Below are 25,433 nucleotides of genomic sequence, written 5' to 3' on the forward strand. Positions count from 1 at the left end.
AGATCAAGTGTAACAGATTGAATTGTAACATAAGCCTCATTGATGTTTGAGAGGTTAAGGAACAGTACATAGTTGGGTCACCAGCTTTTAAACAAGCATTTTTAATATCTAAATGTGCTTGGTTCTGCATGTAATGGAAAGAAGCACATATGTCGGGATTTGTATTTTGCTTTTGGTTCAGCCAAATAGAGCCACTTTGTGATTTTTAAAACAGTTTTTTTTTTTAAATGGGGTAAGAAGCACTATCAAGCAGCTCTGAGTTTGTGTTGTGCCCCTCCACATATTCTAGCCGAGTGTTCTAAGGAGTTAGATTTAAGTTCCAGTCCCTGTGAAGGGATGCTTTCAAGTACAACCGCTGCTACATTGCATGGAACAGCTAAAGGTTGATTACTACATATTGCATGCTGCATCGTAAATGGATGAGATTTTTCTATGCCTCTCTTGACACCCATCCAGTTTCATTTCACTTGTATCCACAGCGTGTCTTATTCATCCTGTGGATTCAAGTCTTCCAAAAGGCTGACCACTATGTTCCCATACCTGGAGTTGAACCCAGGCCAACTGGGTGGGCCACTTTGTCTCACCTTCCTGCAAGTAGTGTGGATGGATGGATGAAATAATATTGTTTGAATTATATAAGTGCTGCGAGGTTCAAAGGTAATGTAGGACTGGGAGTTTACTCTGAAGCTTGCGTTTGAGCATCTATCTCGCCATCAGATGAGAATAAACCTACTCAATACCATACTATCACTGCATTATAATATGACAAGGTGACAGTTCGCAATGGATTTATTGAGTTTTTTAAGCTTGTGGATGCAATTTTGATTTTTGAATATCCATTAGCCAAAGAGTAGGAGATATCATTTATACTGCTCAAAGCCCAAAAACAACTTACGAATGTCACTGTAGCTGACAATGCTTTTCATACACCCCAGATGGGACTTGAACCCACAATCCCTGGCTTAGGAGGCCAGTGCCTTATCCATTAGGCCACTGGGGCTCCACTTTTGAAGATTTAACATATTTAAGCGAATTTCTCTAAAAATTATCGCACTGCAATCTGGCAATTGCAAAGAAAATAGGATTGCCTGGAGATGCTGGGGATTGAACCCAGGACTTCATACATGCAAAGCATGCACTCTACCACTGAGCTGCATCCCCTTGATTAAAAATGCCATAGCAGTCTGTATAGGATGGTCAAAAGCAATGTGCTACTAGATTCAAAGGTAATGTGAAAAGGGGAGCTTGCGCTGAAGATCGGCTTCCATCATCCAACACATTACTGACTGGCTTGATACATTCTGATTAAAATCCCCTTCAATGCAAGTAAAAATGTCCTAGCAGAGCATGGCTTCAGTCCATTTACCTCTGGGTTATGGGCCCAGCACGCTTCCGCTGCGCCACTCAGCTGAATGCTTACAATGATGGGACTCGAAAGATAAAACTAAAAAAATTTGGACAACTGAGTAGTAGTAGTAGGTTTGAGATGGGCCGGTAATTATTTAGCACTGTGGCATCAAGACTGCTCTTCTTTAAGAGAGGCTTAATGACCGCAGTTTTAAGGCTCTTGGGAATATTCCAGATCCAAGCAACATGTTGACTTTTTGAGTGATTGGAGCCAACAGACTGCTCACCATCGACTTTAAAAATCTAGTAGGCAATGCATAAAGGCAGCGTGTAGTGGAACTCAGACTTGTGGTGATCTCTTGGACAGTTTTGTCAGCCAAAAATGCAAAATGGGTTAACTCCAGTTGTCTAGCTGGCTGCGTGCTTGTTATCTGCAAATAATGGTATTTTTAATGTTCTGAACTGAGTCTTGCAAAGAAGACTGCAAACTCATTGCACCTGGAGAAATACAGAAACCATCAGACAAAGTAACATTTATCACACTGTAATTTGAAATGTTAACCCGCTTTGTCATTAGCAGGTCCAGAGTGTGCCCTTTGCCCTTGGTGGGGCCACTCAGGTGCTGAGTAAGACCAAAGCTTCTGAGGACAGCGCCAAGCTCTTAAGAAGAAGACAAGGTTGAGCGGGGCGTGAAGGAAGGAAGGAACAGTTACTCACGTACGGGAAACTCCTACCAAGCAGTGGCCAGCCTATAGCACACTGGAATTCTGTGGTAATTGAACCAAGTTTAGCAGTTCCTTTCATCAGTTAATAACACAAGCAGGCTTTCCTATTTACCAATGTAGATAACAGGGGTTACAACAGTGACTCTGGTGGGTCTCGAACTCACAGCCTTTGAATGCCTTTGCAACTTTTGTCTGATTCCCCTTTTTCACAAAAGCAAAACAGTCATCCGAAAACGGTCTACATCAATCATTCCTTACCATCAAACTGAGAAACAAGGAGTGAAAAGAGTGCATTTACTCTGTTTATTCAGGGATACTGTTCAATCTCTAATTGCAAAAGAGCTCTTTCGGGTGATATGTTTTTCTGTACATGTAAACAACTGATTTGCTTGAAAGGCTATCATGAAGGCACTGCTGGGATTTACTAGACAGGCACTTTGACCAACTAAGCCACAGCGCCTCTAAAATGTTACCCCAACCTGTTTCAGGTAGATATTCAGCAAACAATGTTACCTCGTGGATTTTGCCTGCGATAGCTCTTCCAAAATATCTTGTCGTCCCTGGGTGGGCTCAAACCACCAACCTCCCGGTTACCAGCCGAGCGCACTGGCCAATTGCGCCACAGAGACATCCAGCCCAGTCGACAAAATATTTGCGACTTGACAAGCCGCAACATCTTTTTTTTTTTTAAAGCGAGCCAGCAACATTCGAAAGTTCAGCCCCTGTCCAATCAACTGTGTTTAATAGAGAGCGAGGGCATCAATCTTTCTACCTTTGAGCTAAATCCCCTGTACCAATGTAGCTATAAAAAGACTGGAAGTCTTTCAATCAATCGACTCTCACCAATTTATTGCGCACTCAATATACTGCAGTTAATCTGGATATTGAGGAAAAATTGCAAGATAATGTTATTTGACATAATGCCGATGTATTTGCTTACTTTTTCAAGCACACTTGGCAATAAACCTCCTTCAGCAGTGCCTTTTATCAGATAGTAAAGCGCGCAGACTTTCCATTGTAAAAAACAAAAATGTTCTCACACCATTAGGAACTCTGGTGGGACTCCAACCCACAACCTTTGAAAGCCCTTGCAACTAACGCCTAGAAGTCCAATGCGCTATCCATTGCGCCACAGATCCCATACATCCTTGCGTGATGCTCATTTCCACAAACGCAAAACACGGTTTTCATCCAAAATGGGTCTACGTCAGTCATTCCTTGCCAACAAACTGAGAATCAAAAAGTGAAAAGAGTGCAGTTAATCTGTGTGTGCAGGGATACTTTTCCATCTCTTATTCCAATTTGTAACAGCAGCGCATTTTCTGTCATTGTAAATAATTTGCACGCCTGAATGGACAACTGTAACCCTCTCCATAGCCCGGTATACATTATATCTCAACAGGAACATCCATCTCCGTGACAATAAAACAGCAGAACCTTGGCCCATCTTCAAAGGACTCTTAGCCGCACACCTCCGACACCTCCACATGGCAGCAGAGCACCGGTTCATCACCCACCTCGTCCCCCACAACACCCTGATCCACCTTATACCCTCTGGAAACCTGAACATCATCTTCTGATCCCGGCATCACCTCCCCAACCACGGCATCACCCCCCATCACTGAAGAAAGTTTGAAGAATGATTGTGTGTTTGATTTTCTGTAATTTTTTGTCTCTTCTCCCCCTGCCCTTGTGTATCCCATTCCCTTGCACTTGTGTGTGATGTTTGTCTGTACAATTATGTAAATATATGTAAATACTTGTAAGATGTTTTTGATAATAAAAGATAAAAAAATAAAATAATGGACAACTGAGTAGTAGTAGTAGGTTTGAGATGGGCCGGTGGCATCAAGACTGCTCTTCTTTAAGAGAGGCTTAATGACCACAGTTTTAAGGCTCTTGGGAATATTCCAGATCCAAGCAACATGTTGACTTTTTGAGTGATTGGAGCCAACAGACTGCTCACCGTAGACTTTAAAAATCTAGTAGGCAATGCATAAAGGCAGCATGTAGTGGAACTCAGACTTGTGGTGATTTCTTGGACAGTTTTGTCAGCCAAAAATGCAAAATGGGTTAACTCCAGTTGTCTAGCTGGCTGCGTGCTTGTTATCTGCAAATAATGGTATTTTTAATGTTCTGAACTGAGTCTTGCAAAGAAGACTGCAAACTCATTGCACCTGGAGAAATACAGAAACCAACGCAATTACATTACCATATTTAACCCTCCATGAATTCTTGCAGGATTGCTTCAATGTTATCTGCAGACAGCATGTTTTATTAAGCATTGTAAGCTCAGGTTTGGCAAGACATACCCATACTGGAAGTTGGGAATGTCGACCAGGCTGCCTCGGTGAGAACTACAAATTCTAACCCCTAGACCATATGAGAAATTTAAAGATCAAGTGTAACAGATTGAATTGTAACATAAGCCTCATTGATGTTTGAGAGGTTAAGGAACAGTACATAGTTGGGTCACCAGCTTTTAAACAAGCATTTTTAATATCTAAATGTGCTTGGTTCTGCATGTAATGGAAAGAAGCACATATGTCGGGATTTGTATTTTGCTTTTGGTTCAGCCAAATAGAGCCACTTTGTGATTTTTAAAACAGTTTTTTTTTTTAAATGGGGTAAGAAGCACTATCAAGCAGCTCTGAGTTTGTGTTGTGCCCCTCCACATATTCTAGCCGAGTGTTCTAAGGAGTTAGATTTAAGTTCCAGTCCCTGTGAAGGGATGCTTTCAAGTACAACCGCTGCTACATTGCATGGAACAGCTAAAGGTTGATTACTACATATTGCATGCTGCATCGTAAATGGATGAGATTTTTCTATGCCTCTCTTGACACCCATCCAGTTTCATTTCACTTGTATCCACAGCGTGTCTTATTCATCCTGTGGATTCAAGTCTTCCAAAAGGCTGACCACTATGTTCCCATACCTGGAGTTGAACCCAGGCCAACTGGGTGGGCCACTTTGTCTCACCTTCCTGCAAGTAGTGTGGATGGATGGATGAAATAATATTGTTTGAATTATATAAGTGCTGCGAGGTTCAAAGGTAATGTAGGACTGGGAGTTTACTCTGAAGCTTGCGTTTGAGCATCTATCTCGCCATCAGATGAGAATAAACCTACTCAATACCATACTATCACTGCATTATAATATGACAAGGTGACAGTTCGCAATGGATTTATTGAGTTTTTTAAGCTTGTGGATGCAATTTTGATTTTTGAATATCCATTAGCCAAAGAGTAGGAGATATCATTTATACTGCTCAAAGCCCAAAAACAACTTACGAATGTCACTGTAGCTGACAATGCTTTTCATACACCCCAGATGGGACATGAACCCACAATCCCTGGCTTAGGAGGCCAGTGCCTTATCCATTAGGCCACTGGGGCTCCACTTTTGAAGATTTAACATATTTAAGCGAATTTCTCTAAAAAATATCGCACTGCAATCTGGCAATTGCAAAGAAAATAGGATTGCCTGGAGATGCTGGGGATTGAACCCAGGACTTCATACATGCAAAGCATGCACTCTACCACTGAGCTACATCCCCTTGATTAAAAATGCCATAGCAGTCTGTATAGGATGGTCAAAAGCAATGTGCTACTAGATTCAAAGGTAATGTGAAAAGGGGAGCTTGCGCTGAAGATCGGCTTCCATCATCCAACACATTACTGACTGGCTTGATACATTCTGATTAAAATCCCCTTCAATGCAAGTAAAAATGTCCTAGCAGAGCATGGCTTCAGTCCATTTACCTCTGGGTTATGGGCCCAGCACGCTTCCGCTGCGCCACTCAGCTGAATGCTTACAATGATGGGACTCGAAAGATAAAAATAAAAAAAATTGGACAACTGAGTAGTAGTAGTAGGTTTGAGATGGGCCGGTAATTATTTAGCACTGTGGCATCAAGACTGCTCTTCTTTAAGAGAGGCTTAATGACCGCAGTTTTAAGGCTCTTGGGAATATTCCAGATCCAAGCGACATGTTGACTTTTTGAGTGATTGGAGCCAACAGACTGCTCACCATCGACTTTAAAAATCTAGTAGGCAATGCATAAAGGCAGCGTGTAGTGGAACTCAGACTTGTGGTGATCTCTTGGACAGTTTTGTCAGCCAAAAATGCAAAATGGGTTAACTCCAGTTGTCTAGCTGGCTGCGTGCTTGTTATCTGCAAATAATGGTATTTTTAATGTTCTGAACTGAGTCTTGCAAAGAAGACTGCAAACTCATTGCACCTGGAGAAATACAGAAACCATCAGACAAAGTAACATTTACCACACTGTAATTTGAAATGTTAACCCGCTTTGTCATTAGCAGGTCCAGAGTGTGCCCTTTGCCCTTGGTGGGGCCACTCAGGTGCTGAGTAAGACCAAAGCTTCTGAGGACAGCGCCAAGCTCTTTAGAAGAAGACAAGGTTGAGCGGGGCGTGAAGGAAGGAAAGAACAGTCACTCACGTACGGGAAACTCCTATCAAGCAGTGGCCAGCCTATAGCACACTGGGATTCTGTGGTAATTGAACCAAGTTTAGCAGTTCCTTTCATCAGTTAATAACACAAGCAGGCTTTCCTCTTTACCAATGTAGATAACAGGGGTTACAACAGTGACTCTGGCGGGTCTCGAACTCACAGCCTTTGAATGCCTTTGCAACTTTTGTCTGATTCCCCTTTTTCACAAAAGCAAAACAGTCATCCGAAAACGGTCTACATCAATCATTCCTTACCATCAAACTGAGAAACAAGGAGTGAAAAGAGTGCATTTACTCTGTTTATTCAGGGATACTGTTCAATCTATAATTGCAAAATAGCTCTTTCGGGTGATATGTTTTTCTGTACATGTAAACAACTGATTTGCTTGAAAGGCTATCATGAAAGCACTGCTGGGATTTACTAGACAGGCACTTTGACCAACTAAGCCACAGCGCCTCTAAAGTGTTACTCCAACCTGTTTCAGGTAGATATTCAGCAAACAATGTTACCCCGTGGATTTTGGCTGCGATAGCTCTTCCAAAATAGCTTCTCGTCCCTGGGTGGGCTCAAACCACCAACCTCCCGGTTAACAGCCGAGCGCGCTGGCCAATTGCGCCACAGAGACATCCAGCCCAGTCGAAAAAATATTTGCGACTCGACAAGCCGCAACATCTTTTTTTTTTAAAGCGAGCCAGCAACATTCGAAAGTTCAGCCCCTGTCCAATCAACTGTGTTTAATGGAGAGCGAGGGCATCAATCTTTCTACCTTTGAGCTAAATCCCCTGTACCAATGTAGCTATAAAAAAAACTGGAAGTCTTTCAATCAATCGACTCTCGCCAATTTATTGCGCACTCAATATACTGCAGTTAATCTGGATATTGAGGAAAAATTGCAAGATAATGTTATTTGACATAATGCCGATGTATTTGCTTACTTTTTCAAGCACACTTGGCAATAAACCTCGTTCAGCAGTGCCTTTTATCAGATAGTAAAGCGCGCAGACGTTCCATTGTAAAAAACAAAAATGTTCTCTCACCATTGTAGAAAAAGCTTCAGTTGTAGTCATCTGGACTCAGTTTGAAAAAATAGACGTTTCGACTCTCATCCAAGAGTCATTGTCAATAAAAGAATTTAGATCGAGAACTCCGATATTAATACTGTTCTGTGGTAAGACCCGCCCATTGGGAGGAGCCTTCCTGAAGTAAGAAAGAGTTGTTTGTTTCAACAGAAACTCCCCCCCTATATCTACCGAGCTAGCCTATTCAGAATTTTAATGGGCTATTAGAATCCTCTTTGTCTTTGTGAGACCCTGGCTCAACCACCCTGAGTACCTGATTAGCATCTAAATGTCCTGTTCCTGGTCCTCTACCTTTCCAGGGGTTCAGTATCCCATTATAAATAACAGGAGGATTAAATCTTAGCCCTCCATTTCTGTTTAAAGAAGGTTTTTCTTTTTTAACAAAAATAGCTTCCTTGACTCCTCTTTCAAACCATCTTTTCTCCCTGCTTAAAACCTTCACCTCACCGTCTTCAAACGAGTGATTAGAGGCTTCAAGATGGAGATGCACGGCGCTCTGTGGTCCTGAACTTGTATTTCTTCTGTGCTGATAAAGCCTCTTGTGTAGAGGCTGTTTTGTCTCACCTATGTACCGTTCTTTACAGCTTTCTTCACTGCATTGGATCGAATAAACTACATTGCTCTGTTTTTGAGTCGGCAACTTGTCCTTAGGATGAACCAGTTTTTGTCTTAAAGTGTTTCCTGGTTTAAAATAAACAGGGACCTCGTGTTGTCTAAAAATTCTCTGCAGTTTTTCCGACAGGCCAGAGACATAAGGGATAGAAACACCCTTCCTTCTCTGTTCAGTTTCCCTTTTGTCCTGCTTCATGGTTCTCTTCACTCTGTTGAGAGCCCAAGTGGGGTAACCACAGGCTGAGAGGGCATTTCGGACATGTTTTTCCTCTTTCTTCTTGCCCTCTGAGCTCTCACCATTAGCGACTCTGGTGGGACTCAACCCACAACCTTTGAAAGCCCTTGCAACTAATGCCTAGAAGTCCAATGCGCTATCCATTGCGCCACAGAGCCCATACATCCTTGCGTGATGCTCATTTCCACAAACGCAAAACACGGTTTTCATCCAAAATGGGTCTACGTCAGTCATTCCTTGCCAACAAACTGAGAATCAAAAAGTGAAAAGAGTGCAGTTAATCTGTGTGTGCAGGGATACTTTTCCATCTCTTATTCCAATTTGTAACAGCAGCGCATTTTCTGTCATTGTAAATAATTTGCACGCCTGAATGGACAACTGTAACCCTCTCCATAGCCCGGTATACATTATATCTCAACAGGAACATCCATCTCCGTGACAATAAAACAGCAGAACCTTGGCCCATCTTCAAAGGACTCTTGGCCGCACACCTCCGACACCTCCACATGGCAGCAGAGCACCGGTTCATCACCCACCTCGTCCCCCACAACACCCTGATCCACCTTATACCCTCTGGAAACCTGGACATCATCTTCTGACCCCGGCATCACCCCCCCCATCCACGACATCACCCCCCATCACTGAAGAAAGTTTGAAGAATGATTGTGTGTTTGATTTTCTGTAATTTTTTGTCTCTTCTCCCCCTGCCCTTGTGTATCCCATTCCCTTGCACTTGTGTGTGATGTTTGTCTGTACAATTATGTAAATATATGTAAATACTTGTAAGATGTTTTTGATAATAAAAGATAAAAAAATTAAAATAATGGACAACTGAGTAGTAGTAGTAAGTTTGAAATGGGCCGGTAATTATTTAGCACTGTGGCATCAAGACTGCTCTTCTTTAAGAGAGGCTTAATGACCGCAGTTTTAAGGCTCTTGGGAATATTCCAGATCCAAGCAACATGTTGACTTTTTGAGTGATTGGAGCCAACAGACTGCTCACCGTAGACTTTAAAAATCTAGTAGGCAATGCATAAAGGCAGCATGTAGTGGAACTCAGACTTGTGGTGCTCTCTTGGACAGTTTTGTCAGCCAAACATGCTAAATGGGTTAACTCCAGTTGTCTAGCTGGCTGTGTGCTTGTTATCTGCAAATAATGGTATTTTTAATGTTCTGAACTGAGTCTTGCAAAGAAGACTGCAAACTCATTGCACCTGGAGAAATACAGAAACCATCAGACAAAGTAACATTTACCACACTGTAATTTGAAATGTTAACCCGCTTTGTCATTAGCAGGTCCAGAGTGTGCCCTTTGCCCTTGGTGGGGCCACTCAGGTGCGGAGTAAGACCAAAGCTTCTGAGGACAGCGCCAAGCTCTTTAGAAGAAGACGAGGTTGAGCGGGGCGTGAAGGAAGGAAGGAACAGTCACTCACGTACGGGAAACTCCTACCAAGCAGTGGCCAGCCTATAGCACACTGGGATTCTGTGGTAATTGAACCAAGTTTAGCAGTTCCTTTCATCAGTTAATAACACAAGCAGGCTTTCCTATTTACCAATGTAGATAACAGGGGTTACAACAGTGACTCTGGTGGGTCTCGAACTCACAGCCTTTGAATGCCTTTGCAACTTTTGTCTGATTCCCCTTTTTCACAAAAGAAAACAGTCATCCGAAAACGGTCTACATCAATCATTCCTTACCATCAAACTGAGAAACAAGGAGTGAAAAGAGTGCATTTACTCTGTTTATTCAGGGATACTGTTCAATCTATAATTGCAAAATAGCTCTTTTAGGGTGATATGTTTTTCTGTACATGTAAACAACTGATTTGCTTGAAAGGCTATCATGAAAGCACTGCTGGGATTTACTAGACAGGCACTTTGACCAACTAAGCCACAGCGCCTCTAAAATGTTACTCCAACCTGTTTCAGGTAGATATTCAGCAAACAATGTTACCTTGTGGATTTTGCCTGCGATAGCTCTTCCAAAATAGCTTGTCGTCCCTGGGTGGGCTGGAACCACCAACCTCCCGGTTAATAGCCAAGCGCGCTGGCCAATTGCGCCACAGAGACATCCAGCCCAGTCGAAAAAATATTTGCGACTCGACAAGCCGCAACATCTTTTTTTTTTTTAAAGCGAGCCAGCAACATTCGAAAGTTCAGCCCCTGTCCAATCAACTGTGTTTAATGGAGAGCGAGGGCATCAATCTTTCTACCTTTGAGCTAAATCCCCTGTACCAATGTAGCTATAAAAAAAACTGGAAGTCTTTCAATCAATCGACTCTCGCCAATTTATTGCGCACTCAATATACTGCAGTTAATCTGGATATTGAGGAAAAATTGCAAGATAATGTTATTTGACATAATGCCGATGTATTTGCTTACTTTTTCAAGCACACTTGGCAATAAACCTCGTTCAGCAGTGCCTTTTATCAGATAGTAAAGCGCGCAGACGTTCCATTGTAAAAAACAAAAATGTTCTCTCACCATTAGCGACTCTAGTGGGACTCAACCCACAACCTTTGAAAGCCCTTGAAACTAATGCCTAGAAGTCCAATGCGCTATCCATTGCGCCACAGAGCCCATACATCCTTGCGTGATGCTCATTTCCACAAACGCAAAACACGGTTTTCATCCAAAATGGGTCTACGTCAGTCATTCCTTGCCAACAAACTGAGAATCAAAAAGTGAAAAGAGTGCAGTTAATCTGTGTGTGCAGGGATACTTTTCCATCTCTTATTCCAATTTGTAACAGCAGCGCATTTTCTGTCATTGTAAATAATTTGCACGCCTGAATGGACAACTGTAACCCTCTCCATAGCCCGGTATACATTATATCTCAACAGGAACATCCATCTCCGTGACAATAAAACAGCAGAACCTTGGCCCATCTTCAAAGGACTCTTGGCCGCACACCTCCGACACCTCCACATGGCAGCAGAGCACCGGTTCATCACCCACCTCATCCCCCACAACACCCTGATCCACCTTATACCCTCTGGAAACCTGGACATCATCTTCTGACCCCGGCATCACCCCCCCATCCACGGCATCACCTCCCATCACTGAAGAAAGTTTGAAGAACGATTGTGTGTTTGATTTTCTGTAATTTTTTGTCTCTTCTCCCCCTGCCCTTGTGTATCCCATTCCCTTGCACTTGTGTGTGATGTTTGTCTGTACAATTATGTAAATATATGTAAATACTTGTAAGATGTTTTTGATAATAAAAGATAAAAAAAATAAAATAATGGACAACTGAGTAGTAGTAGTAGGTTTGAGATGGGCCGGTAATTATTTAGCACTGTGGCATCAAGACTGCTCTTCTTTAAGAGAGGCTTAATGACCGCAGTTTTAAGGCTCTTGGGAATATTCCAGATCCAAGCGACATGTTGACTTTTTGAGTGATTGGAGCCAACAGACTGCTCACCGTAGACTTTAAAAATCTGGTAGACAATGCATAAAGGCAGCATGTAGTGGAACTCAGACTTGTGGTGATCTCTTGGACAGTTTTGTCAGCCAAAAATGCAAAATGGGTTAACTCCAGTTGTCTAGCTGGCTGCGTGCTTGTTATCTGCAAATAATGGTATTTTTAATGTTCTGAACTGAGTCTTGCAAAGAAGACTGCAAACTCATTGCACCTGGAGAAATACAGAAACCATCAGACAAAGTAACATTTACCACACTGTAATTTGAAATGTTAACCCGCTTTGTCATTAGCAGGTCCAGAGTGTGCCCTTTGCCCTTGGTGGGGCCACTCAGGTGCGGAGTAAGACCAAAGCTTCTGAGGACAGCGCCAAGCTCTTTAGAAGAAGACGAGGTTGAGCGGGGCGTGAAGGAAGGAAGGAACAGTCACTCACGTACGGGAAACTCCTACCAAGCAGTGGCCAGCCTATAGCACACTGGGATTCTGTGGTAATTGAACCAAGTTTAGCAGTTCCTTTCATCAGTTAATAACACAAGCAGGCTTTCCTATTTACCAATGTAGATAACAGGGGTTACAACAGTGACTCTGGTGGGTCTCGAACTCACAGCCTTTGAATGCCTTTGCAACTTTTGTCTGATTCCCCTTTTTCACAAAAGAAAACAGTCATCCGAAAACGGTCTACATCAATCATTCCTTACCATCAAACTGAGAAACAAGGAGTGAAAAGAGTGCATTTACTCTGTTTATTCATGGATACTGTTCAATCTATATTTGCAAAATAGCTCTTTTAGGGTGATATGTTTTTCTGTACATGTAAACAACTGATTTGCTTGAAAGGCTATCATGAAAGCACTGCTGGGATTTACTAGACAGGCACTTTGACCAACTAAGCCACAGCGCCTCTAAAATGTTACTCCAACCTGTTTCAGGTAGATATTCAGCAAACAATGTTACCTTGTGGATTTTGCCTGCGATAGCTCTTCCAAAATAGCTTGTCGTCCCTGGGTGGGCTCGAACCACCAACCTCCCGGTTAATAGCCAAGCGCGCTGGCCAATTGCGCCACAGAGACATCCAGCCCAGTCGAAAAAATATTTGCGACTCGACAAGCCGCAACATCTTTTTTTTTTTTAAAGCGAGCCAGCAACATTCGAAAGTTCTGCCCCTGTCCAATCAACTGTGTTTAATGGAGAGCGAGGGCATCAATCTTTCTACCTTTGAGCTAAATCCCCTGTACCAATGTAGCTATAAAAAAAACTGGAAGTCTTTCAATCAATCGACTCTCGCCAATTTATTGCGCACTCAATATACTGCAGTTAATCTGGATATTGAGGAAAAATTGCAAGATAATGTTATTTGACATAATGCCGATGTATTTGCTTACTTTTTCAAGCACACTTGGCAATAAACCTCGTTCAGCAGTGCCTTTTATCAGATAGTAAAGCGCGCAGACGTTCCATTGTAAAAAACAAAAATGTTCTCTCACCATTAGCGACTCTAGTGGGACTCAACCCACAACCTTTGAAAGCCCTTGAAACTAATGCCTAGAAGTCCAATGCGCTATCCATTGCGCCACAGAGCCCATACATCCTTGCGTGATGCTCATTTCCACAAACGCAAAACACGGTTTTCATCCAAAATGGGTCTACGTCAGTCATTCCTTGCCAACAAACTGAGAATCAAAAAGTGAAAAGAGTGCAGTTAATCTGTGTGTGCAGGGATACTTTTCCATCTCTTATTCCAATTTGTAACAGCAGCGCATTTTCTGTCATTGTAAATAATTTGCACGCCTGAATGGACAACTGTAACCCTCTCCATAGCCCGGTATACATTATATCTCAACAGGAACATCCATCTCCGTGACAATAAAACAGCAGAACCTTGGCCCATCTTCAAAGGACTCTTGGCCGCACACCTCCGACACCTCCACATGGCAGCAGAGCACCGGTTCATCACCCACCTCATCCCCCACAACACCCTGATCCACCTTATACCCTCTGGAAACCTGGACATCATCTTCTGACCCCGGCATCACCCCCCCATCCACGGCATCACCCCCCATCACTGAAGAAAGTTTGAAGAACGATTGTGTGTTTCATTTTCTGTAATTTTTTGTCTCTTCTCCCCCTGCCCTTGTGTATCCCATTCCCTTGCACTTGTGTGTGATGTTTGTCTGTACAATTATGTAAATATATGTAAATACTTGTAAGATGTTTTTGATAATAAAAGATAAAAAAAATAAAATAATGGACAACTGAGTAGTAGTAGTAGGTTTGAGATGGGCCGGTAATTATTTAGCACTGTGGCATCAAGACTGCTCTTCTTTAAGAGAGGCTTAATGACCGCAGTTTTAAGGCTCTTGGGAATATTCCAGATCCAAGCGACATGTTGACTTTTTGAGTGATTGGAGCCAACAGACTGCTCACCGTAGACTTTAAAAATCTGGTAGACAATGCATAAAGGCAGCATGTAGTGGAACTCAGACTTGTGGTGATCTCTTGGACAGTTTTGTCAGCCAAAAATGCAAAATGGGTTAACTCCAGTTGTCTAGCTGGCTGCGTGCTTGTTATCTGCAAATAATGGTATTTTTAATGTTCTGAACTGAGTCTTGCAAAGAAGACTGCAAACTCATTGCACCTGGAGAAATACAGAAACCATCAGACAAAGTAACATTTACCACACTGTAATTTGAAATGTTAACCCGCTTTGTCATTAGCAGGTCCAGAGTGTGCCCTTTGCCCTTGGTGGGGCCACTCAGGTGCGGAGTAAGACCAAAGCTTCTGAGGACAGCGCCAAGCTCTTTAGAAGAAGACGAGGTTGAGCGGGGCGTGAAGGAAGGAAGGAACAGTCACTCACGTACGGGAAACTCCTACCAAGCAGTGGCCAGCCTATAGCACACTGGGATTCTGTGGTAATTGAACCAAGTTTAGCAGTTCCTTTCATCAGTTAATAACACAAGCAGGCTTTCCTATTTACCAATGTAGATAACAGGGGTTACAACAGTGACTCTGGTGGGTCTCGAACTCACAGCCTTTGAATGCCTTTGCAACTTTTGTCTGATTCCCCTTTTTCACAAAAGAAAACAGTCATCCGAAAACGGTCTACATCAATCATTCCTTACCATCAAACTGAGAAACAAGGAGTGAAAAGAGTGCATTTACTCTGTTTATTCAGGGATACTGTTCAATCTATAATTGCTAAATAGCTCTTTCGGGTGATATGTTTTTCTGTACATGTAAACAACTGATTTGCTTGAAAGGCTATCATGAAAGCACTGCTGGGATTTACTAGACAGGCACTTTGACCAACTAAGCCACAGCGCCTCTAAAATGTTACTCCAACCTGTTTCAGGTAGATATTCAGCAAACAATGTTACCTCATGGATTTTGCCTGCGATAGCTCTTCCAAAATAGCTTGTCGCCCCTGGGTGGGCTCGAACCACCAACCTCCCGGTTAACAGCCGAGCGCGCTGGCCAATTGCGCCACAGAGACATCCAGCCCAGTAAATAAAATATTTGCGACTCGACAAGCCGCAACATCTTTTTTTTTTGAAAGCGAGCCAGCAACATTTGAAAGTTCAGCCCCTGTCCAATCAACGTTGTTTAATGGAGAGCGAGGGCATCAATCTTTCTACCGTTGAGCTAAATCCCCTGTACCAATGTAGCTATAAAAAAAAACTGGAAGTCTTTCAATCAATCGACTCTCGCCAATTTATTGCGCACTCAATATACTGCAGTTAATCTGGATATTGAGGAAAAATTGCAAGATAATGTTATTTGACATAATGCCGATGTATTTGCTTACTTTTTCAAGCACACTTGGCAATAAACCTTGTTCAGCAGTGCCTTTTATCAGATAGTAAAGCGCACAGACGTTCCATTGTAAAAAACAAAAATGTTCTCTCACCATTGTAGAAAAAGCTTCAGTTGTAGTCATCTGGACTCAGTTTGAAAAAATAGACGTTTCGACTCTCATCCAAGAGTCATTGTCAATAAAAGAATTTAGATCGAGAACTCCGATATTAATACTGTTCTGTGGTAAGACCCGCCCATTGGGAGGAGCCTTCCTGAAGTAAGAAAGAGTTGTTTGTTTCAACAGAAACTCCCCCCCTGTATCTACCGAGCTAGCCTATTCAGAATTTTAATGGGCTATTAGAATCCTCTTTGTCTTTGTGAGACCCTGGCTCAACCACCCTGAGTACCTGATTAGCATCTAAATGTCCTGGTCCTGGTCCTCTACCTTTCCAGGGGTTCAGTATCCCATTATAAATAACAGGAAGATTAAATCTTAGCCCTCCATTTCTGTTTAAAGAAGGTTTTTCTTTTTTAACAAAAATAGCCTCCTTGACTCCTCTTTCAAACCATCTTTTCTCCCTGCTTAAAACCTTCACCTCACCGTCTTCAAACGAGTGATTAGAGGCTTCAAGATGGAGATGCACGGCGCTCTGTGGTCCTGAACTTGTATTTCTTCTGTGCTGATAAAGCCTCTTGTGTAGAGGCTGTTTTGTCTCACTTATGTACCGTTCTTTACAGCTTTCTTCACTGCATTGGATCGAATAAACTACATTGCTCTGTTTTTGAGTCGGCAACTTGTCCTTGGGATGAACCAGTTTTTGTCTTAAAGTGTTTCCTGGTTTAAAATAAACAGGGACTTCGTGTTGTCTAAAAATTCTCTGCAGTTTTTCCGACAGGCCAGAGACATAAGGGATAGAAACACCCTTCCTTCTCTGTTCAGTTTCCCTTTTGTCCTGCTTCATGGTTCTCTTCACTCTGTTGAGAGCCCAAGTGGGGTAACCACAGGCTGAGAGGGCGTTTCGGACATGTTTTTCCTCTTTCTTCTTGCCTTCTGAGCTCTCACCATTAGCGACTCTGGTGGGACTCAACCCACAACCTTTGAAAGCCCTTGCAACTAATGCCTAGAAGTCCAATGCGCTATCCATTGCGCCACAGAGCCCATACATCCTTGCGTGATGCTCATTTCCACAAACGCAAAACACGGTTTTCATCCAAAATGGGTCTACGTCAGTCATTCCTTGTCAACAAACTGAGAATCAAAAAGTGAAAAGAGTGCAGTTAATCTGTGTGTGCAGGGATACTTTTCCATCTCTTATTCCAATTTGTAACAGCAGCGCATTTTCTGTCATTGTAAATAATTTGCACGCCTGAATGGACAACTGTAACCCTCTCCATAGCCCGGTATACATTATATCTCAACAGGAACATCCATCTCCGTGACAATAAAACAGCAGAACCTTGGCCCATCTTCAAAGGACTCTTGGCCGCACACCTCCGACACCTCCACATGGCAGCAGAGCACCGGTTCATCACCCACCTCATCCCCCACAACACCCTGATCCACCTTATACCCTCTGGAAACCTGGACATCATCTTCTGACCCCGGCATCACCCCCCCATCCACGGCATCACCCCCCATCACTGAAGAAAGTTTGAAGAACGATTGTGTGTTTGATTTTCTGTAATTTTTTGTCTCTTCTCCCCCTGCCCTTGTGTATCCCATTCCCTTGCACTTGTGTGTGATGTTTGTCTGTACAATTATGTAAATATATGTAAATACTTGTAAGATGTTTTTGATAATAAAAGATAAAAAAAATAAAATAATGGACAACTGAGTAGTAGTAGTAGGTTTGAGATGGGCCGGTAATTATTTAGCACTGTGGCATCAAGACTGCTCTTCTTTAAGAGAGGCTTAATGACCGCAGTTTTAAGGCTCTTGGGAATATTCCAGATCCAAGCGACATGTTGACTTTTTGAGTGATTGGAGCCAACAGACTGCTCACCGTAGACTTTAAAAATCTGGTAGACAATGCATAAAGGCAGCATGTAGTGGAACTCAGACTTGTGGTGATCTCTTGGACAGTTTTGTCAGCCAAAAATGCAAAATGGGTTAACTCCAGTTGTCTAGCTGGCTGCGTGCTTGTTATCTGCAAATAATGGTATTTTTAATGTTCTGAACTGAGTCTTGCAAAGAAGACTGCAAACTCATTGCACCTGGAGAAATACAGAAACCATCAGACAAAGTAACATTTACCACACTGTAATTTGAAATGTTAACCCGCTTTGTCATTAGCAGGTCCAGAGTGTGCCCTTTGCCCTTGGTGGGGCCACTCAGGTGCGGAGTAAGACCAAAGCTTCTGAGGACAGCGCCAAGCTCTTTAGAAGAAGACGAGGTTGAGCGGGGCGTGAAGGAAGGAAGGAACAGTCACTCACGTACTGGAAACTCCTACCAAGCAGTGGCCAGCCTATAGCACACTGGGATTCTGTGGTAATTGAACCAAGTTTAGCAGTTCCTTTCATCAGTTAATAACACAAGCAGGCTTTCCTATTTACCAATGTAGATAACAGGGGTTACGACAGTGACTCTGGTGGGTCTCGAACTCACAGCCTTTGAATGCCTTTGCAAGTTTTGTCTGATTCCCCTTTTTCACAAAAGAAAACAGTCATCCGAAAACGGTCTACATCAATCATTCCTTACAATCAAACTGAGAAACAAGGAGTGAAAAGAGTGCATTTACTCTGTTTATTCAGGGATACTGTTCAATCTATAATTGCAAAATAGCTCTTTCGGGTGATATGTTTTTCTGTACATGTAAACAACTGATTTCCTTGAAAGGCTATCATGAAAGCACTGCTGGGATTTACTAGACAGGCACTTTGACCAACTAAGCCACAGCGCCTCTAAAATGTTACTCCAACCTGTTTCAGGTAGATATTCAGCAAACAATGTTACCTCGTGGATTTTGCCTGCGATAGCTCTTCCAAAAAAGCTTGTCGTCCCTGGGTGGGCTCGAACCACCAACCTCCCGGTTAACAGCCGAGCGCGCTGGCCAATTGCGCCACAGAGACATCCAGCCCAGTCGAAAAAATATTTGCGACTCGACAAGCCGCAACATCTTTTTTTTTTTAAAGCGAGCCAGCAACATTCGAAAGTTCAGCCCCTGTCCAATCAACTGTGTTTAATGGAGAGTGAGGGCATCAATCTTTCTACCTTTGAGCTAAATCCCCTGTACCAATATAGCTATAAAAAAAACTGGAAGTCTTTCAATCAATCGACTCTCGCCAATTTATTGCGCACTCAATATACTGCAGTTAATCTGGATATTGAGGAAAAATTGCAAGATAATGTTATTTGACATAATGCCGATGTATTTGCTTACTTTTTCAAGCACACTTGGCAATAAACCTCGTTCAGCAGTGCCTTTTATCAGATAGTAAAGCGCGCAGACGTTCCATTGTAAAAAACAAAAATGTTCTCTCACCATTAGCGACTCTAGTGGGACTCAACCCACAACCTTTGAAAGCCCTTGCAACTAATGCCTAGAAGTCCAATGCGCTATCCATTGCGCCACAGAGCCCATACTTCCTTGCGTGATGCTCATTTCCACAAATGCAAAACACGGTTTTCATCCAAAATGGGTCTACGTCAGTCATTCCTTGCCAACAAACTGAGAATCAAAAAGTGAAAAGAGTGCAGTTAATCTGTGTGTGCAGGGATACTTTTCCATCTCTTATTCCAATTTGTAACAGCAGCGCATTTTCTGTCATTGTAAATAATTTGCACGCCTGAATGGACAACTGTAACCCTCTCCATAGCCCGGTATACATTATATCTCAACAGGAACATCCATCTCCGTGACAATAAAACAGCAGAACCTTGGCCCATCTTCAAAGGACTCTTGGCCGCACACCTCCGACACCTCCACATGGCAGCAGAGCACCGGTTCATCACCCACCTCATCCCCCACAACACCCTGATCCACCTTATACCCTCTGGAAACCTGGACATCATCTTCTGACCCCGGCATCACCCCCCCATCCACGGCATCACCCCCCATCACTGAAGAAAGTTTGAAGAACGATTGTGTGTTTGATTTTCTGTAATTTTTTGTCTCTTCTCCCCCTGCCCTTGTGTATCCCATTCCCTTGCACTTGTGTGTGATGTTTGTCTGTACAATTATGTAAATATATGTAAATACTTGTAAGATGTTTTTGATAATAAAAGATAAAAAAAATAAAATAATGGACAACTGAGTAGTAGTAGTAGGTTTGAGATGGGCCGGTAATTATTTAGCACTGTGGCATCAAGACTGCTCTTCTTTAAGAGAGGCTTAATGACCGCAGTTTTAAGGCTCTTGGGAATATTCCAGATCCAAGCGACATGTTGACTTTTTGAGTGATTGGAGCCAACAGACTGCTCACCGTAGACTTTAAAAATCTGGTAGACAATGCATAAAGGCAGCATGTAGTGGAACTCAGACTTGTGGTGATCTCTTGGACAGTTTTGTCAGCCAAAAATGCAAAATGGGTTAACTCCAGTTGTCTAGCTGGCTGCGTGCTTGTTATCTGCAAATAATGGTATTTTTAATGTTCTGAACTGAGTCTTGCAAAGAAGACTGCAAACTCATTGCACCTGGAGAAATACAGAAACCATCAGACAAAGTAACATTTACCACACTGTAATTTGAAATGTTAACCCGCTTTGTCATTAGCAGGTCCAGAGTGTGCCCTTTGCCCTTGGTGGGGCCACTCAGGTGCGGAGTAAGACCAAAGCTTCTGAGGACAGCGCCAAGCTCTTTAGAAGAAGACGAGGTTGAGCGGGGCGTGAAGGAAGGAAGGAACAGTCACTCACGTACGGGAAACTCCTACCAAGCAGTGGCCAACCTATAGCACACTGGGATTCTGTGGTAATTGAACCAAGTTTAGCAGTTCCTTTCATCAGTTAATAACACAAGCAGGCTTTCCTATTTACCAATGTAGATAACAGGGGTTACAACAGTGACTCTGGTGGGTCTCGAACTCACAGCCTTTGAATGCCTTTGCAACTTTTGTCTGATTCCCCTTTTTCACAAAAGAAAACAGTCATCCGAAAACGGTCTACATCAATCATTCCTTACCATCAAACTGAGAAACAAGGAGTGAAAAGAGTGCATTTACTCTGTTTATTCAGGGATACTGTTCAATCTATAATTGCAAAATAGCTCTTTCGGGTGATATGTTTTTCTGTACATGTAAACAACTGATTTGCTTGAAAGGCTATCATGAAAGCACTGCTGGGATTTACTAGACAGGCACTTTGACCAACTAAGCCACAGCGCCTCTAAAATGTTACTCCAACCTGTTTCAGGTAGATATTCAGCAAACAATGTTACCTCGTGGATTTTGCCTGCGATAGCTCTTCCAAAATAGCTTGTCGTCCCTGGGTGGGCTCGAACCACCAACCTCCCGGTTAACAGCCGAGCGCGCTGGCCAATTGCGCCACAGAGACATCCAGCACAGTTGAAAAAATATTTGCGACTCGACAAGCCGCAACATCTTTTTTTTTTTAAAGCGAGCCAGCAACATTCGAAAGTTCAGCCCCTGTCCAATCAACTGTGTTTAATGGAGAGCGAGGGCATCAATCTTTCTACCTTTGAGCTAAATCCCCTGTACCAATGTAGCTATAAAAAAAAACTGGAAGTCTTTCAATCAATCGACTCTCGCCAATTTATTGCGCACTCAATATACTGCAGTTAATCTGGATATTGAGGAAAAATTGCAAGATAATGTTATTTGACATAATGCCGATGTATTTGCTTACTTTTTCAAGCACACTTGGCAATAAACCTCGTTCAGCAGTGCCTTTTATCAGATAGTAAAGCGCGCAGACGTTCCATTGTAAAAAACAAAATGTTCTCTCACCATTAGCGACTCTAGTCGGACTCAACCCACAACCTTTGAAAGCCCTTGCAACTAATGCCTAGAAGTCCAATGCGCTATCCATTGCGCCACAGAGCCCATACTTCCTTGCGTGATGCTCATTTCCACAAACGCAAAACACGGTTTTCATCCAAAATGGGTCTACGTCAGTCATTCCTTGCCAACAAACTGAGAATCAAAAAGTGAAAAGAGTGCAGTTAATCTGTGTGTGCAGGGATACTTTTCCATCTCTTATTCCAATTTGTAACAGCAGCGCATTTTCTGTCATTGTAAATAATTTGCACGCCTGAATGGACAACTGTAACCCTCTCCATAGCCCGGTATACATTATATCTCAACAGGAACATCCATCTCCGTGACAATAAAACAGCAGAACCTTGGCCCATCTTCAAAGGACTCTTGGCCGCACACCTCCGACACCTCCACATGGCAGCAGAGCACCGGTTCATCACCCACCTCATCCCCCACAACACCCTGATCCACCTTATACCCTCTGGAAACCTGGACATCATCTTCTGACCCCGGCATCACCCCCCCATCCAAGGCATCACCCCCCATCACTGAAGAAAGTTTGAAGAATGATTGTGTGTTTGATTTTCTGTAATTTTTTGTCTCTTCTCCCCCTGCCCTTGTGTATCCCATTCCCTTGCACTTGTGTGTGATGTTTGTCTGTACAATTATGTAAATATATGTAAATACTTGTAAGATGTTTTTGATAATAAAAGATAAAAAAAATAAAATAATGGACAACTGAGTAGTAGTAGTAGGTTTGAGATGGGCCGGTAATTATTTAGCACTGTGGCATCAAGACTGCTCTTCTTTAAGAGAGGCTTAATGACCGCAGTTTTAAGGCTCTTGGGAATATTCCAGATCCAAGCGACATGTTGACTTTTTGAGTGATTGGAGCCAACAGACTGCTCACCGTAGACTTTAAAAATCTGGTAGACAATGCATAAAGGCAGCATGTAGTGGAACTCAGACTTGTGGTGATCTCTTGGACAGTTTTGTCAGCCAAAAATGCAAAATGGGTTAACTCCAGTTGTCTAGCTGGCTGCGTGCTTGTTATCTGCAAATAATGGTATTTTTATTGTTCTGAACTGAGTCTTGCAAAGAAGACTGCAAACTCATTGCACCTGGAGAAATACAGAAACCATCAGACAAAGTAACATTTACCACACTGTAATTTGAAATGTTAACCCGCTTTGTCATTAGCAGGTCCAGAGTGTGCCCTTTGCCCTTGGTGGGGCCACTCAGGTGCGGAGTAAGACCAAAGCTTCTGAGGACAGCGCCAAGCTCTTTAGAAGAAGACGAGGTTGAGCGGGGCGTGAAGGAAGGAAGGAACAGTCACTCACGTACGGGAAACTCCTACCAAGCAGTGGCCAGCCTATAGCACACTGGGATTCTGTGGTAATTGAACCAAGTTTAGCAGTTCCTTTCATCAGTTAATAACACAAGCAGGCTTTCCTATTTACCAATGTAGATAACAGGGGTTACAACAGTGACTCTGGTGGGTCTCGAACTCACAGCCTTTGAATGCCTTTGCAACTTTTGTCTGATTCCCCTTTTTCACAAAAGAAAACAGTCATCCGAAAACAGTCTACATCAATCATTCCTTACCATCAAACTGAGAAACAAGGAGTGAAAAGAGTGCATTTACTCTGTTTATTCAGGGATACTGTTCAATCTATAATTGCAAAATAGCTCTTTCGGGTGATATGTTTTTCTGTACATGTAAACAACTGATTTGCTTGAAAGGCTATCATGAAAGCACTGCTGGGATTTACTAGACAGGCACTTTGACCAACTAAGCCACAGCGCCTCTAAAATGTTACTCCAACCTGTTTCAGGTAGATATTCAGCAAACAATGTTACCTCGTGGATTTTGCCTGCGATAGCTCTTCCAAAATAGCTTGTCGTCCCTGGGTGGGCTCGAACCACCAACCTCCCGGTTAACAGCCGAGCGCGCTGGCCAATTGCGCCACAGAGACATCCAGTCCAATCGAAAAAATATTTGCGACTCGACAAGCCGCAACATCTTTTTTTATTTCAAGCGAGCCAGCAACATTCGAAAGTTCAGCCCCTGTCCAATCAACTGTGTTTAATGGAGAGCGAGGGCATCAATCTTTCTACCTTTGAGCTAAATCCCCTGTACCAATGTAGCTATAAAAAAAACTGGAAGTCTTTCAATCAATCGACTCTCGCCAATTTATTGCGCACTCAATATACTGCAGTTAATCTGGATATTGAGGAAAAATTGCAAGATAATGTTATTTGACATAATGCCGATGTATTTGCTTACTTTTTCAAGCACACTTGGCAATAAACCTCGTTCAGCAGTGCCTTTTATCAGATAGTAAAGCGCGCAGACGTTCCATTGTAAAAAACAAAAATGTTCTCTCACCATTAGCGACTCTAATGGGACTCAACCCACAACCTTTGAAAGCCCTTGCAACTAATGCCTAGAAGTCCAATGCGCTATCCATTGCGCCACAGAGCCCATACATCCTTGCGTGATGCTCATTTCCACAAACGCAAAACACGGTTTTCATCCAAAATGGGTCTACGTCAGTCATTCCTTGCCAACAAACTGAGAATCAAAAAGTGAAAAGAGTGCAGTTAATCTGTGTGTGCAGGGATACTTTTCCATCTCTTATTCCAATTTGTAACAGCAGCGCATTTTCTGTCATTGTAAATAATTTGCACGCCTGAATGGACAACTGTAACCCTCTCCATAGCCCGGTATACATTATATCTCAACAGGAACATCCATCTCCGTGACAATAAAACAGCAGAACCTTGGCCCATCTTCAAAGGACTCTTGGCCGCACACCTCCGACACCTCCACATGGCAGCAGAGCACCGGTTCATCACCCACCTCATCCCCCACAACACCCTGATCCACCTTATACCCTCTGGAAACCTGGACATCATCTTCTGACCCCGGCATCACCCCCCCATCCACGGCATCACCCCCCATCACTGAAGAAAGTTTGAAGAATGATTGTGTGTTTGATTTTCTGTAATTTTTTGTCTCTTCTCCCCCTGCCCTTGTGTATCCCATTCCCTTGCACTTGTGTGTGATGTTTGTCTGTACAATTATGTAAATATATGTAAATACTTGTAAGATGTTTTTGATAATAAAAGATAAAAAAAAATAATAATAATGGACAACTGAGTAGTAGTAGTAGGTTTGAAATGGGCCGGTAATTATTTAGCACTGTGGCATCAAGACTGCTCTTCTTTAAGAGAGGCTTAATGACCGCAGTTTTAAGGCTCTTGGGAATATTCCAGATCCAAGCAACATGTTGACTTTTTGAGTGAGTGGAGCCAACAGACTGCTCACCGTAGACTTTAAAAATCTAGTAGGCAATGCATAAAGGCAGCATGTAGTGGAACTCAGACTTGTGGTGATCTCTTGGACAGTTTTGTCAGCCAAAAATGCAAAATGGGTTAACTCCAGTTGTCTAGCTGGCTGCGTGCTTGTTATCTGCAAATAATGGTATTTTTAATGTTCTGAACTGAGTCTTGCAAAGAAGACTGCAAACTCATTGCACCTGGAGAAATAAAGAAACCATCAGACAAAGTAACATTTACCACACTGTAATTTGAAATGTTAACCCGCTTTGTCATTAGCAGGTCCAGAGTGTGCCCTTTGCCCTTGGTGGGGCCACTCAGGTGCGGAGTAAGACCAAAGCTTCTGAGGACAGCGCCAAGCTCTTTAGAAGAAGACGAGGTTGAGCGGGGCGTGAAGGAAGGAAGGAACAGTCACTCACGTACGGGAAACTCCTACCAAGCAGTGGCCAGCCTATAGCACACTGGGATTCTGTGGTAA

At 42.8% G+C, this 25,433-nt stretch overlaps 10 non-coding genes across 10 annotated transcripts; all 10 read right to left on the reverse strand.

The window, feature by feature from the left end:
• Positions 1-927: 927 nt before the first annotated feature.
• Positions 928-1,000, reverse strand: trnar-ccu (transfer RNA arginine (anticodon CCU)). The gene has a single exon. It is a non-coding gene; the product is annotated as a tRNA-Arg (tRNA).
• An 89-nt stretch (positions 1,001-1,089) lies between these two features.
• Positions 1,090-1,161, reverse strand: trnaa-ugc (transfer RNA alanine (anticodon UGC)). Its single transcript has one exon. It is a non-coding gene; the product is annotated as a tRNA-Ala (tRNA).
• A 1,466-nt stretch (positions 1,162-2,627) lies between these two features.
• trnat-ggu (transfer RNA threonine (anticodon GGU)) lies at positions 2,628-2,701 on the reverse strand. The gene has a single exon. It is a non-coding gene; the product is annotated as a tRNA-Thr (tRNA).
• A 2,693-nt stretch (positions 2,702-5,394) lies between these two features.
• Positions 5,395-5,467, reverse strand: trnar-ccu (transfer RNA arginine (anticodon CCU)). Its single transcript has one exon. It is a non-coding gene; the product is annotated as a tRNA-Arg (tRNA).
• An 89-nt stretch (positions 5,468-5,556) lies between these two features.
• On the reverse strand, positions 5,557-5,628 carry trnaa-ugc (transfer RNA alanine (anticodon UGC)). Its single transcript has one exon. It is a non-coding gene; the product is annotated as a tRNA-Ala (tRNA).
• A 4,837-nt stretch (positions 5,629-10,465) lies between these two features.
• trnan-auu (transfer RNA asparagine (anticodon AUU)) lies at positions 10,466-10,539 on the reverse strand. Its single transcript has one exon. It is a non-coding gene; the product is annotated as a tRNA-Asn (tRNA).
• A 2,347-nt stretch (positions 10,540-12,886) lies between these two features.
• On the reverse strand, positions 12,887-12,960 carry trnan-auu (transfer RNA asparagine (anticodon AUU)). The gene has a single exon. It is a non-coding gene; the product is annotated as a tRNA-Asn (tRNA).
• Positions 12,961-18,677: 5,717 nt separating this feature from the next.
• Positions 18,678-18,751, reverse strand: trnan-guu (transfer RNA asparagine (anticodon GUU)). The gene has a single exon. It is a non-coding gene; the product is annotated as a tRNA-Asn (tRNA).
• Positions 18,752-21,096: 2,345 nt separating this feature from the next.
• On the reverse strand, positions 21,097-21,170 carry trnan-guu (transfer RNA asparagine (anticodon GUU)). Its single transcript has one exon. It is a non-coding gene; the product is annotated as a tRNA-Asn (tRNA).
• Positions 21,171-23,515: 2,345 nt separating this feature from the next.
• trnan-guu (transfer RNA asparagine (anticodon GUU)) lies at positions 23,516-23,589 on the reverse strand. The gene has a single exon. It is a non-coding gene; the product is annotated as a tRNA-Asn (tRNA).
• Between the last annotated feature and the right edge of the window lie 1,844 nt (positions 23,590-25,433).

Source organism: Eucyclogobius newberryi, unplaced genomic scaffold, assembly GCF_026437365.1.
Source record: "Eucyclogobius newberryi isolate DKJ021-1_F unplaced genomic scaffold, fEucNew1.0.hap1 SCAF_142, whole genome shotgun sequence".
Lineage (NCBI taxonomy): Eukaryota > Metazoa > Chordata > Actinopteri > Gobiiformes > Gobiidae > Eucyclogobius > Eucyclogobius newberryi.